The 14,357-nt window shown below is 34.7% G+C and overlaps 1 long non-coding RNA gene across 7 annotated transcripts in view; it reads right to left on the bottom strand.

The window, feature by feature from the left end:
- LOC129042197 (uncharacterized) overlaps positions 1–14,357 on the bottom strand; it is a 178,724-nt gene that overhangs the window by 25,838 nt on the left and 138,529 nt on the right. For 2 of the 7 annotated variants that reach the window (XR_010127241.1, XR_008504073.2), the window contains one exon: positions 1,328–14,310. The exons of 4 other annotated variants lie outside the window; for them this stretch is intronic. This is a non-coding gene — a long non-coding RNA (uncharacterized LOC129042197). Of the gene's footprint in view, positions 1–1,327; positions 14,311–14,357 lie in introns of those variants that run through there. One more of the 7 variants, XR_010127238.1, reaches the window with a different exon arrangement.

Here is a 14,357-nt window from a genome sequence, read left to right as displayed (position 1 = left end):
TAAAATAAATTTTGGATATTAGCCATTATCAGATGTATGATTTGCAAAAATTTTCTTCCAGTCTGTAGCCTGCATTTTCATCTTTTTAAATTGTTTTCTTTGCCATGTAGAAGCTTTTTAGTGTGATGTAGTCCCATTGGTTTATTTTTTCTTTTTTTTATTATACTTTAAGTTCTAGGGTACATGTGCACAATGTGCAGGTTTGTTACATATGTATACATGTGTCACGTTGGTATGCTGCACCCATAAACTCGTCATTTACATTAGGTATATCTCCTAATGCTATCCCTACCCCTCCCCCAACCCCACGACAGGCCCCGGTGTGTGATGTGATTTATTTTTTCTTTTATAGCCTGAGCTTTTTGTATGGCATCCCAAAAAAATTATTGCCAAGACCAATGTTGAGGAGTTTTTCCCCTATGTTCCATGAGTTCTATGGCTTCAGGTCTTACACTTAGGTATTTTATCCATTTTTAGTTGATTTTTATCTATAGTGCAAGATAAGGATCCAATTTAGTTCAAATAGCTTAAAAGGGCCCTTGTTTTTGCTTCCATTCAGAGTACTTTTCTTTGGTAGATTTTTTTATCATACAAAAGTCATTGCAGATGTCTCAATTTATGACTATGGAGATCATGCCAATTTTTTTTTGTAAATTTTATCCTTTTTGGTGTATATTGCAAGTTTATCCAATTAAAAATAGGAGATTTATCAGACTACATCTCACAAGTTTAAATATTCTGGAGTCCAATAATATAATTTAAAAATTAAATGTTTTACATAGTTTGTGCCTTTATTATTTAATTGGTTCCATGTCTACAAGGATCAGTTTCAATGTCCTCCTCTTTACAACCTTTGCTTTTAAGAATTGGAAATTGATAAAACTTCACAAGCTAAAGCTTTTTGGCATCACAATTGCTAAATACTTTTATTTAAGTTCAGTTTCATAGTACTTCTTCAAGTGCTCAAACAGATCTAAATCTAATTGTTGATGACCAGCACAGAGAAAAACTGCATAGCCACTAGCATAATTTAGAATATGTTTGTACTGAAAGCCAGCTTCATCTCAAAAATGCTCTAGTTTAGTTACCCCGACAACTAGCATCTCTATTTCAATTAGTAATTATGAATAATTAGTAATATTATATATAATATTATATATAATAGAAATAATAATTAGTAATATTTGTAATTAGTAATTATGAACATTATGTGCACGACGAATTCCAAGAACATTTCTACTCAGAAAAGTTCAAAAATTTTTTTAACTTAGTAAGATTATTGTTTCCATTCTGCATGCTTTGTTTATTCAAACATGATAAAAAAGTTAATCAAACTTTTTTATTCATACCATAACAGCAAAAATAATAATTTTATCTTTAATGTTAAACTTTAAACTACTTTACAATATAATTCACAGTAATGCAAGCTACTCAACAAAATGAACTTTGTAAAGTGTTATTTCATGTTTTTGACTTTCATGAAAACACAATCTATTAGTGGAATTAACTTATTTTCTATTTGAAGCATCATTTAACCACTAGTTCATCGGCTAATGGAAGTAACATATAAACAGTTGTTGTTTTATACCTTATACATGCAAAATATTTCTAAAACCAACAAAGAGTAAATTACTTTAGAAGAGCAATCATTTACTCTAAATGAAAAGTCAGTCTTTAAAAAGAAATACGTAGGCCAGGCACTGTGGCTCATGCCTGTAATCCCAGCACTTTGGGAGGCCGAGGTGGGCAGATCGCTTGAGGTCAGGAGTTCAAGACCAGCCTGGCCAACATGGTGAAACACAGTCTCTACTAAAAATACAAAAATTAGCTGGGCATGGTGGCAGGTGCCTATAATCCCAGGTACTCAGGAGGCTGAGGTGGGAGAATCGCTGGAACCTAGGAGGTGGAGGTTGCAGTAAGCCAAGGTCACCCCACTACACTCCAGCCTGGGTGACAGAGCGAGACTTCATCTCAAAAAAAAAAAAAAAAAAAAGAAAAGAAAGAAATATGTAAATACACCATCTGAAGCTGCACATGTTAAATTATCATCTTGTGCATAATCTTTCTAAATAACTGTAGGTGCTAGTGATTTGGGGGATGATATACATCATCTTGTTTCCATGGGGTCAATGATATCACTACAGACTCAATTGTTATAGTAAATCTCAACAAATACTTTGTGTAATTTACACATTCATCATCAACTTTCTTGAGAAATTGAAGTATCATCTTTAAATTTTCATTAAGTATGCATTTTTCAAAGGAAAAAACATCGTTTTGGAAAGGATAGTTGTTGAATTAAATATAGTAAATAATGAACTACTTTCTATATGTTCCATGGTAGGACTATTCAGTCTCTATTTCTCACACACCTCATATACAACCATGGTACAATTAGTTGGTTCACCAAATGACCTAGAAGCAATAGCTTCCAATATTTCTCCCACCACCACCACCACCACCAGGATCCACAAGAAGTTGGTTACCTCCAAGTCACTCATATTAAATAATTAGTTTTTATAACAGCATTATTGAGATATAATTTGCATATCATAAAAGTATCCCATTTAAAATGTATAATTCAATGATTTGTAGCATACTCAGAGTTATGCAACCATCACATCATTATTGTAATTTTATAATGTTGTTATCATCCCAAAAAACCCATATTCATTACAAGTCACTCTCTATCCCTTCCCCCAGCCCAGCTCTAGGAAATCCCTGATCTATTTCTACTTATAGTTTCCTATTATGGACCTTTCATATAAATCTAATTACATAATATGTCACCTTTTGTGACTGGCTTATTTTATTTTGCATAATATTTTCAAGGTTCATACATTTCACAGCATGTAACAGTACTTTGTTTATATTGTTAAATAATATTCCACTGTGTGGGTATGCCATACTAAGTTGGTTTATTAGAGAGTATGATGAACACTATTCTTTTCAATGCATCAGAAAAGGATGGGAGAAAGGGAAGCAATTTACTGCTGATTATTTCTGAGATTCAACCACATGTTAATCTGAAAACTCTGTTCATTGCATGCATCTCACACATTACTAATTAAGATGGTGCTGAAAGTAAAAAGTGAAATTCTATCAAAACCATTCCAGTCAAAAGAAAACATTAGTAAAAATATTTCTTTAAAATATGAAAACTCAAGAAAAAAATCCTACGCCATATGGGATACTGAGACCACACATGTAAGCCAGGCATATAGCAGGATTATGGTTGCCCTATCTGTTTCTCATACTGGAACATTATATTTTTTATGAGAATAGTAGATTAGCATAATTCCTGGCATGTAATAGCCTCTCAATATGAATTTTTGAATGAGTTATTGAAGATGTTTTCCCAATAAGTATGTTTATTTCAGTTTTGTGAATTTTTAAATATTTTTAAATTTGTAAATATTATGGATACATAATAGTTGTACATATTTATAGTGTACATGTGATGTTTTGATAAAAGCATACAATGTGTGTAATGATCAAATCAGGGTAATTGGGATTTCTATTACCTCAAACATTTACCATTTCTGTGTATTAGGAACATTACAATTCCACTTAAGTTATTTTGAAATACACAATAAATTATTGTTAACTATAGCCTCCTTATTGTGCTACTAAACACTAGATATTATTTATTCTATCTAAGTATAGTTTTGTACCCACTAACCATCCCTCTTAATCTCCCCCAACCCGCTACACATCTCAACCTCTGGTAACCACCATTCTACTCTACCTCCATGAGATCAATTTTTCTCTTTTTTACCTCCCACAGATGAGTGAGAACATGTGATACTTGTCTTTCTGAGTCTGGCTTATTTCACTTAATATAATGTCTTCCAGTTTCATCCATGTTGCTGCAAATGACAGAATTTCATTCTTTTATGACTGAATAATATTCCCTTGTGTATATACCACATTTTCTTTATCTGTTCATCCATTCATGGATACCTAAGTTGATTCCATATCTTAGCTATTGTGAATAATGCTGCAATAAACATGGGAGAGCGGATGTCTTTTCACATGGTGATGTTCTTGCTATTAGATGTACACCAAGCAGTGGTATTACTGGATCATATAATAGTACTATTTTTCATTTTTCTGAGGAACTGCCATTGTTCCTCATAGTAGCTACACTAATTTACATTTTCACCAACAGTATATGAGGACTCCCCTTTTTCCTATATCCTTGCCAATATCCATTATTGCCTGTCTTTTTAATACAAAGCCATTTTAACTGGGATGAGATGATATCTTATTGTAGCTTTCATTTTCATTTCTCTGATGATTAATGACGCTGAGTGTTTTTTCATATGCCTGTTGTCCATCTGCATGTCTTCTTTTAGAAATGATTATACAGATTTTTTTCTCATTTTTAAATTGGATTATTTATTTATTTTTCCAGTTGAGTTGTTTGAGTTCCTTATACATTCAGGCTATTAATCTCTTGTCAGATGGATAGTTTGCAAATATTTTCTCCCATTCTGTGGGTAGTCTCTTCACTTTGTTGATTGCTCTATTGGCTATGCAGGTGCTTTTTAACTTGTTGTGACCCCATTTGTTCATTTTTGCTTGGGTTGTCTGTACTTTTGAGGTCTTAACTAAAGAAATATTTGCCCAGACCAGTTTCTTGGAGTGTTTCTTCAATGTTTTCTTCTCATAGTTTTATAGTTTGAGGTCTTATATTTAAGATTTAAATCTTTAAACCATTTTGATTTGATTTTTGTATATGGCGAGAGATGGGGTCTAGTTTTATTCTTCCGTGTATGAATATCCAATTTTCCTGGATTGAAGAGACTGACATTTCCAAATATATGTTATTAGTAAATTTAATTGTTTGTAAATGTGTGAATATATTTCTGGGTTCTCTATTCTATTCCATGGGTGGTCTATGTGTCTGTTTTTTATGCCAGTGCCAAGCTGTTTTGGTTACTATAGCTTTGTAATATAATTTGAAGTCAGGCAATGTGATACCTCCAGATTTGTTCATTTTGCTTGGGATAGCTTTGGCTATTCCAAGTATTTTGTGTTTCTGTACAAATTTTAGAATTCTTTTTTATATCTGTGAAAAATATAATTGGTATTTTGATAGGAATTTCATTTGAATCTATAGATTGCTTTGGGTATTATGGATATTTTAGTAATGCTGATTCTTCAAATTCATGAATATGGAATATCTTTCTAGTTTTTGTGTCCTCTTCAATTTCTTTTATTATTATTATTATACTTTAAGTTTTGGGATACATGTGCAGAACGTGCAGGTTTGTTACATAGGTATACACGTGCCATGGTGGTTGGCTGCACCCATCAACCTGTCATCTACATTAGGCATTTCTCCTAATGCTATCCCTCCCCTAGCCCCCTACCCTCTGACAGGCTCTGGTGAATGATGTTCCTCTCCCTGGGTTCATGTGTTCCCATTGTTTAACTCCCACTTATGAGTGAGAAGATGCAGTGTTTGGTTTTCTGTTCCTGTGTTAGTGTGCTGAGAATGATGGTTTCCAGATCATCCATGTCCTTGCAAAGGACATGAACTCATCCTTTTTTTATGGCTCCATTGTATTATATGGTGTATATGTGCCACATTTTCTTTATCCAGTTTAACATTGATGGGCATGTGCGTTGGTTCCAAGTCTTTGCTATTGTGAATAGTGCTGCAATAAACATACATGTGCATGGGTCTTTATAGTAGAATGATTTATAAGCCTTTGGGTATATACCCAGTAGTGGGATTGCTGGGCCAAATGGTATTTCTCGTTCTAGGTCCTTGAGGAATCACCACACTGTCTTCCACAATGGTTGAACTAATGTACGCTCCCACTAATGATGTAAAAGCATTCCTATTTCTCCACATCCTCTCCAGCATCTGTTGTTTCCTGACTTTTTAATGATTGCCATTCTATCTGGCATGAGATTGTATCTCCTTGTTGGTTTGATTTGCATTTCTCTAATGACCAGTGATGATGAGCTTTTTTTCATGTTTGTTGGCTGTATAAATTTCTTCTTTTGAGAAGTGTCTGTTCATATCCTTCATCCTCTTTTTGATGAGGTTGTTTGTTTTTTCTTGTAAATTTGTTTAAGTTCCTTGTACATTCTGATGATTAGCCCTTTGTCATATGTATAGATTGCAAAAATTTCTCCCATTCTGTAGGTTGGCTGTTCACTCTGATGATAGTTTCTTTTGCTGTGCAGAATCCCTTTAGTTTAATTAGATCCCATTTGTCAATTTTGGCTTTTATTGCCGTTGCTTTTGGTGTTTTAGTCATGAAGTCTTTGCCCATGCCTATGTCGTGAATGATATTGCTTAAGTTCTGGCCAGGGCAATCAGGCAAGAGAAAGAAATAAAGGGTATTCAAACAGGAAGAGAGGAAGTCAAATTGTCTCTGTTTGCAGATGACATGATTGTGTGTTTAGAAAACCCCATCATCTCAGCCCAAAATCTCCTTAAGCTGATAACCAACTTCAGCAAAGTCTCAGGATACAAAATCAATGTGCAAAAATCACAAGCCTTCCTATACACCAACAATAGGCAAACAGAGAGCCAGATGATGAGCGAACTGCCATTCACAATTCCTACAAAGAGAATAAAATTCCTAGGAATACAACTTACAAGGGATGTGAAGGACTTCTTCAAGGAGAACTACAAATCACTGCTCAAGGACATAAGAGAGGACACAAACAAATGGAAAAACATTCCATGCTTATAGATGGGAAAAATCAATATCGTGAAAATGGCCATACTGCACAAAGTAATTTATAGATTCAGTGCTATCCCCATCAAGCTACCATTGACTTTCATCACAGAATTAGAAAAAACTACTTTAAATTTCATATGGAACCAAAAAAGAGCCCATATAGCCAAGACAATCCTATGCAAAAAGAACAAAGCTGGAGGCATCACACTACCTGACTTCAAACTTTACTACAAGGCTACAGTAACCAAAACTGGTTACTGATACCAAAACAGATATATAGACCAATGGAACAGAACAAAAGCCTCAGAAAAATGCCACACGTCTACAACCATCTGAGCTTTGATAAACCTGACAAAAGCAATGGGGAAAGGATTCCCTGTTTAATAAATAGTGTTGGGAAAACTGGCTAGCCATATGCAGAAAACTGAAACTAGACCCCTTCCTTACCCCTTATACAAAAATTAACTCAAGATGGATTAAAGACTTAAACGTAAGACCTAAAACCATAAAAACCCTAGAAGAAAACCTAGGCAATTTCTTTAATTAATGTTTTATAGCTTTCTTTGTAGTGATCTTTCACTTCTCTAGTCAAGTTTATTTCTAGGCATTTTATTTTATTTGTAACTATTGTAAATAAGATTAATTTCTTGGTTTCACTGCTGGCATATAGAAATGCTAGTTTTCTTTAACGTTGATTTTATATTCTGCAACTTTAGGGAATTTATCAGTTCTAGTCACCTTTCGTTGGATTCTTTAGGTTTTTCTAAATATAAGATCATATCATCTGAAAATAAGGATAATTTGTCCTTTTCCTACCCAATGATCTTTACTTCTTTCTCTTGTTCAACTGCTCCTGCTAAAACTTCCAGTTGTATGCTGAATAACAGTGGTGAAAATGGACCACCATTGTCATGTTCAAGATCTTAGAGAAAAAGTTTTCAGTTTTTCCCTGTTCAGTATGATACTAACTGTGGGTTTGGTGAATGTGTTTTTTTATCATGTTGAGGTATGTTCCTTTTATACCCATTTTTTTAGAGTTTTTATTATAAAGTGATGTGAAATTTTGTCAAATGCTTAATTGACATTGATTAAAATGATCATACGGTTTTGGTCTTTCATTCTGTTGATGTGATGCATCACGTTTTTGATTTCTATATGTTGATCCATCCTTGTGTCATTTTGATAAATCCCATTTTATCATAATGAATGACCTTTTTAATGTGTTGCTGGCTTCAGCTTCCTAATATTTTGTTGGGGATTTTGATAGCTATGTTCATCTGAGATATTGACCTATAGTTTTCCTTTTTCTTGTGTATCTGTCTGGTTTCAGTAACAGGATAATACTGGTCTCAGAATTAGTTTGGAAGAATTCCCTTTTCATTGATTTTTTTGGAATGGCTGTAATAGAAATGGTATTAGATATTTAAAAGTTTGGTAGAATTCAGCAGTGAAGCCATCAGGTCTTGGGTTTTTCTTTGATGGAAGACATTTTATTCCTACTTCTATTTACTTGTTATTAGTCTATTCAGGTTTTGAATTTCAATCTTGGTAGGGTGTATAGGACTAGGAACTTATTAATTTATTCTAGGTTTTCCAATTTATTGACATACAATTTCTCATAACAGTCTCTAATGATCCTTTGAATATTTGTGGTAACAGTTGTAATATCTCTATTTTCATCTCTGATTTTATATTTAGGTCTTCTCTCCTAAGATAACTTTGCCATGATAAGATGATGGAGCTTTATCTGAAAGTCACTAGCACAAGCAGTGACTCCATCCCATAATTTATGCCTTATACAAATGTTAATTTCATATTTATTTCTTTGAATTATAATTTATAATAATATAATATTATACATAAATTAACACCTACTTTTATACATTATATTTTTTGTAAGTGAATTTGATTTAATTGTATTATTTCATTTAATCTCACATTATTGGTTTTACAGAGAGGTGGTTATCTCTTCCCTGTCACAGGTTGGTTTCCCTAGGAAGCTGACTCTGAAATGGAGATTAGCATACAGGATGTTTATCAGGGAGTATTATGGGTATAAACACATGGAAAAAGAGGAAGCAAAATTGGACAAAGAGAGAATTGTAGGCTTGATGAAGGATACAGTTGATCTTAGGGAAGTTCTAAAATTGACACGACCCTTTAGAATTGTCTCAAGTTGTGGGAGAAAGGCAGACTTCATATCTTTCCTTGATGAGTCATTGGGCATGGGCTGCCCAAGGAAGGGGGCAAAATATTGGGCAAGGGGTGTGTGTCTCCAACAAAGACATTTTCTGTAGAGGGCTAATAGCGGAGACCTGCCTTAGGGAAGTACTTATAGAAGTTTAAAAAACAAGCCCTTTATTTCTACAGGGGATCTGGGCAGCACGCTATCTATGACAAACACATTCCATTAATTCCTTAGTTTTTGATAAAGTTTAGAAATATTTTTGGAATATTTTTGTTTCTCTCAGTTAAAAGAGAACCAACTTTGTAACTAAGACTGACTTAAATTTTACCTTGGTCCCTGGCTAGTTGTGTAATTTGGAATAAACTCAGTAATCATTCTGATACCCATTTTTTCTTATATAAAGTGAAGGAGATTATATTTGATATATAACAAAATTCTAATATTTATAAGTAAAATTGTGTAAGGTGTGTGTGTGGGGGAGAGAGAGAGAGAGAGACAGAGAGAGAGAGAGGAAGGGAGATCAGCCCTATTCAGTTAAAATGAAGAAAAGTAACTATATCAACTTACAACAGATTGGCAAATGGTGGCCCCGTATCATATTCTACAAAGTAAGGACAGATTGTCAGAGGCACTGAGTTAGTTTTGCACTGCTACATAATAAGCCACCAGACTTCATGGTTCAAAACAAGCTACATCCATTTATTAGCTCAGAGTTCAGTAGTTCAGAAGTCCAGCCACGTTTCAACTGGGTTCTCTGGTCAAAGTCTTACAAGGCTGAAATCAAGGTGTCAGCCAGACTGGAGTCTCATTTGGAATGTGAAGTCTTTTTTCAAACTTATTTAAGTTGTTGACAGAATTTAGTTCCTTGTAGTTTTAGGACTGAGACACTCAGACCCTAATGATGATTCACCTTCACGGAAATTCAAAATATGGCTATTTGCTTTCTTGTTTGAGGCCATAGGGAGAGTGTCTCTCTGATTCTTTGCATTTTAAAACTCTAGACCCCCATTTGATACCTCACCTGAGTAGGACAAACTCTCATTAGATAATTTCCAATCTGATTAACTTAACTGAATGTGGAACTTTAATTATATCTGATAAAATCTCTATTGCATATAAGAAAATATAATGATGAGGTTGATAATTCATCATATTTACAGGCTTCACCCATACTCAAAAGCAGTGCATTGTACACAATGGGGTAGAAATCTCAAGGATTGTCTTGGAATTCTGCTTGCCATGGGCACACAGAAAATCTCAGTGATAAAGAGGCTGTTGGAGGTAGAGAGGTTGGTCTACTCGTTCTGTCATGTAGTAACTCTTAGATACAGGAAGGACCTTGTAATTAAACATTTTCCATCTGAGATTAACACAGAAATCCCTAACCAATAAATCAACTTGACACGAACAGATTAGATATTTTTCCTGTGCTGAGTATAGATGTAGAGTTGTGAAATGGAAGACAAGGGAAATTTAGAAAGATTTGGAGATTCAAAGTGTTCAACCTTATTGTATTCACCACAATATTTCCGTCCTATTTCTTGGGATTATATTATTTCCCCAGCAGTGGTTTCTTCTTACTTTGAGACATAACTAAATTGAGTATCTCGTTTGCACTGCAACTGCAATTTTGACAGTCCAGTCTTGATATTGGTCCTCAGTTTATCTGCTCTGCCACTTTAGGAGATAAGGGATTTGTTCAAAGTTACCACCAAGGCTTTCTCATTTTTGATTTATATTCTGAGTTGGAATTTCACAGCCTTTAGTTCCTCTTTTTCTTGTGTAAACTATGTAGGACATTTAGTAAAAGGTAATGTATATACAATATTAATAATCACTATTGTTTTTCAACACCTAAACTACCCACAAAATTTGTGGTTGATTATGTTCCCTGTTACAGGCTGTTGTGGGACCAGCCACTGCCAGGGTCACTTCTGTTCTTGTGTTCAGCTCCAGTCACCCGCACCAGTGACCTCTTCTCTGAAGGCGAGTGCCTCTTTGGAGTCATTGATATCATTTCTTACCAAAGGACCTGATCCAGCCCACTTCAATTCAACAGAAATATTTGTATAAGAGGAAAGATCAAGTTTGGTGTTCTTTTCCTCCCAAGATAAATCCTAGTCCCTGTGTAAATTGCTAACTTCTTCGCACAGGGACAGCTCCTTATACCAAGTGGTATTGCCATCTTTTCAGGCCACAGAAGATGCTGTTTCAACCTGGTCTGGAGTAATGAATTTCATAGTGGCTTGAACAAAGAAAATCACTTAAGTGATTAAATAAAAATTACAAAAATTAGTCCTAAGGTGATTTGCAACTCTCTCTTCACACACAGAAGATATTGATATAATGTCCTAAATGTTCTTTCTTCAGGCATCTATCTTACACACAAATATGATAATATTCTATCTATTTTGCACCCTTCTTTACTTCACATTATATTCAATTATAATATTTTTCAATGACTTTGTAAAATATAATAATAAATTTAAATGGCCAAATAATATATAAAATCCTTTCAAATTATATTTAACAATTTCATATCTAACTGTTATCATTGAAATGTTGGTATAGTAATTTTACTATTAATATTTAACTTGATCATGTTGCAGTCTCTTAAATTAAACACACTGATATATGGAGATTTGGAGGATTTTTTTAAGTACTAAAAAAGGAAAATTTATATAACAGAGGAGAAGCTGCAAACTCATGGTCCACTTATAGCCCATTTTCTGATAAAGTAGGAGTTTTTTATGTGACATTGTGATGGACTTATTGTTGACATGGGTAAGTTACAATCACAAGTTAATAAATACTAATTTAGGTGTTACTGTGACGGTAATTTATAGAGTTAAGTAAAGTCAATACTCAGTTGACTTTAAGAGACATTATCCTAGATAATTTAGCAGAGCCTCATTTCACTAGTTGGAAAGCCTTAAAAGCAAAGCTGAAGCTTCTCTGAGGCAGAAGAAATTCAACTTGTGGCCAGAAGCTTCAGCCCATAACCAAGAGTTCCAGCCTGCCGTATGGATTTTAGACTAGCCTTATCAGTCCCCACAGTCATATAAACCAATTTCTTGAAAAAAAATCTTACAATATATCTCCTACTGGTCTGTTTCCCTGGATAAATGATGACGGATACAGACGTTGCTTCTTGACATTGTTCTAAAGGAACATAATCATATGGATGAGTTTTCTGAATTGTTTCTGGGGTTTGAGAATTTAGTTGCCTCATGTGATTATATTTAAAAGCACTAATGACTATTTCTGGTGATAAAGAGAGCACTAGAAATCCATGGCATAATATGACAAAAGAGATATGGAAAATATAACCATTGGACACTTGTGATCAAATACCTGTAGAAGTTGAAGTTGTGGGTCACCATGTATTTGCTACCTTAGAATATTTTTATCAAACCTAAGAGTATCGTGGAGCTGGTCAGTTACTCTTAATTGTTCCAGAAATAAAAGAAGAAGGGCAGGACTTCAAATTCCAGCTCAAGTTCCACCTAAATAATGTAATAGTATGTTTTATATGCCCTAAAAGTCACCCTTATCTTTTCTGCCTACAGGTCTGAGATTTCTAAAAATTAAACCCTGAATCTCCCTGTGAATGGCTTAATTACAACACAAATTGAATTTCCAACCTCACAAAGTGTTTTCTGTTAAAATGATTGGGAAGGAATGGGATCCTGAAAATTGGAATGAGGGCATATTGACAGATCCCAGTGAAGCTGGGGACATTGAACCCTTGAATTTGGACAGTTTTCTTGCTAGGAGAAGCAGCCATCCACCCCATCTAAGGAGGTTATCTGTTCTTCCTGAAGAATCTGTAGTTGCCTTGCAAGGTACTGCTGATTCTTCTTAGGACCTACCTCCACCACCCTTCTCTGCATCTAGTCCTACAATTAGACTTAAGTCTCAGCAGAGCCCAAACGGTAAGGTACAATGAATGACCTGCAAGAAGAACAGAATGATTTTTCCAATGTATACACACATAAATCTGGGGAAATAGGTGTGGCAATGGGTCTTAAGACTGTGGCATTATGGTGGAAGGAATATAAAGTTGGATTAGTCTGATGTATTACTATGGTTCACTAAGGTTAGTGGTCTAGGAAGGGCTCTAACAGTTTGTTTTGTCCGTAGGTTGAAACATGAAACTGAAGGTGGCCTACAATAAATGAAGTTGAAATGTCAGGATTGCCTTGGTATACTGTGGAGGAAGGCATCTAAAGTCTTAGGGAGGTTGAAATGTTTGAATAGATTTATCATGTAAGAACTGGTCATCCAATTGGAGAGTCCAGAAGACATACCTTTTACCATAATTAAGAGAAATAAATTTATAGGGGGAATCCTAGCATCCTTGAGAGCTCTCTCTTTACTCTTTTCTGCAATGTCAGATATTACAGTGGAAACTGCTGCTATTTGACAGGGATCATCAAAAACCAGATAGTCACTGCAATAAACTGCAGAGTCAAAGCAGTAACCAGAATACTGTAACTCCCAAAGACCTACGGCATTAGCTAGTTGATAATGATGTCACTAGAAAAGAAATAGATGGGCAGTCTAATGAATGATGTGTATAAGTGGAAAAGTTCCAGGTCTAGTGAGCAGAAGTCTAACTCAAATCACCAAAATAGAGAGACATAACACTTCAATCAATTTCCAGGCTGAGACAATTTACCATCCCAGAACCCCTTAAATGAAAGGGAGGCTAAGTCCCTTTGAGGAAGAACTCCACTGCACTGCCAAAAAAATGTGTGTATACTGTTAGTCTTTCTTCTGGTCTTTCCTAAAGAGATCTAGTTATTTACCAGTGTGCTTTTGCTTTGGAAAATAGAAATAATTAGACTTTTGGAAGATTACTGAACACTGACTAAAATGACACTAATTTCTGGACACCCAAAATGTCACTGTGGAGGCATAATAGAGGCTTATGAAGGTTAGGTGATTAATTGATTGATGGAATTTTAGTTCATATTTGTCTCAGTGGGTTCAGCATGTCCCTGAACAAGTCCTGTGATTATTTCTCCATTTCCACAAGCATTATCGGAATAGACACATTCAGAATGTGACAAAATCTCTACATTGGTTTCCTGACTTGTGAAATAAGGGATATTATGGAAAGAAAAATAACTGGAAGCCACTATAACTGCCTCTACCTAGGAAAATAGTAAACTAAAAGTAATGCTGCAATCCTGGAGGACGTAAAACATGTTAGCATAGTGACTTCCCACCACATCCGCATTCAATTCATCTATTTGGCCTGTGCACAAAACAGATGGATCTTGGAGAATGACAGTGGATTATTGTCAACTTAATCAGGTGGTGGTTCCAATTACAGCTGCTATTCCAGAGGTGGTTTCATCGCTTGGGCAAATTAACACATCCTCAGGTATTTGGTATATAGCTATTCACCTGAAAAAAAAATGATTTTTTTTTTTGCTATATATGTTAGTAAAGAT

This window comes from Pongo pygmaeus, chromosome 7 (assembly GCF_028885625.2).
Source record: "Pongo pygmaeus isolate AG05252 chromosome 7, NHGRI_mPonPyg2-v2.0_pri, whole genome shotgun sequence".
NCBI lineage: Eukaryota > Metazoa > Chordata > Mammalia > Primates > Hominidae > Pongo > Pongo pygmaeus.
Note: the sequence above shows the minus strand (reverse complement) of the source record. Positions and strands in the feature narration are given on the sequence as shown.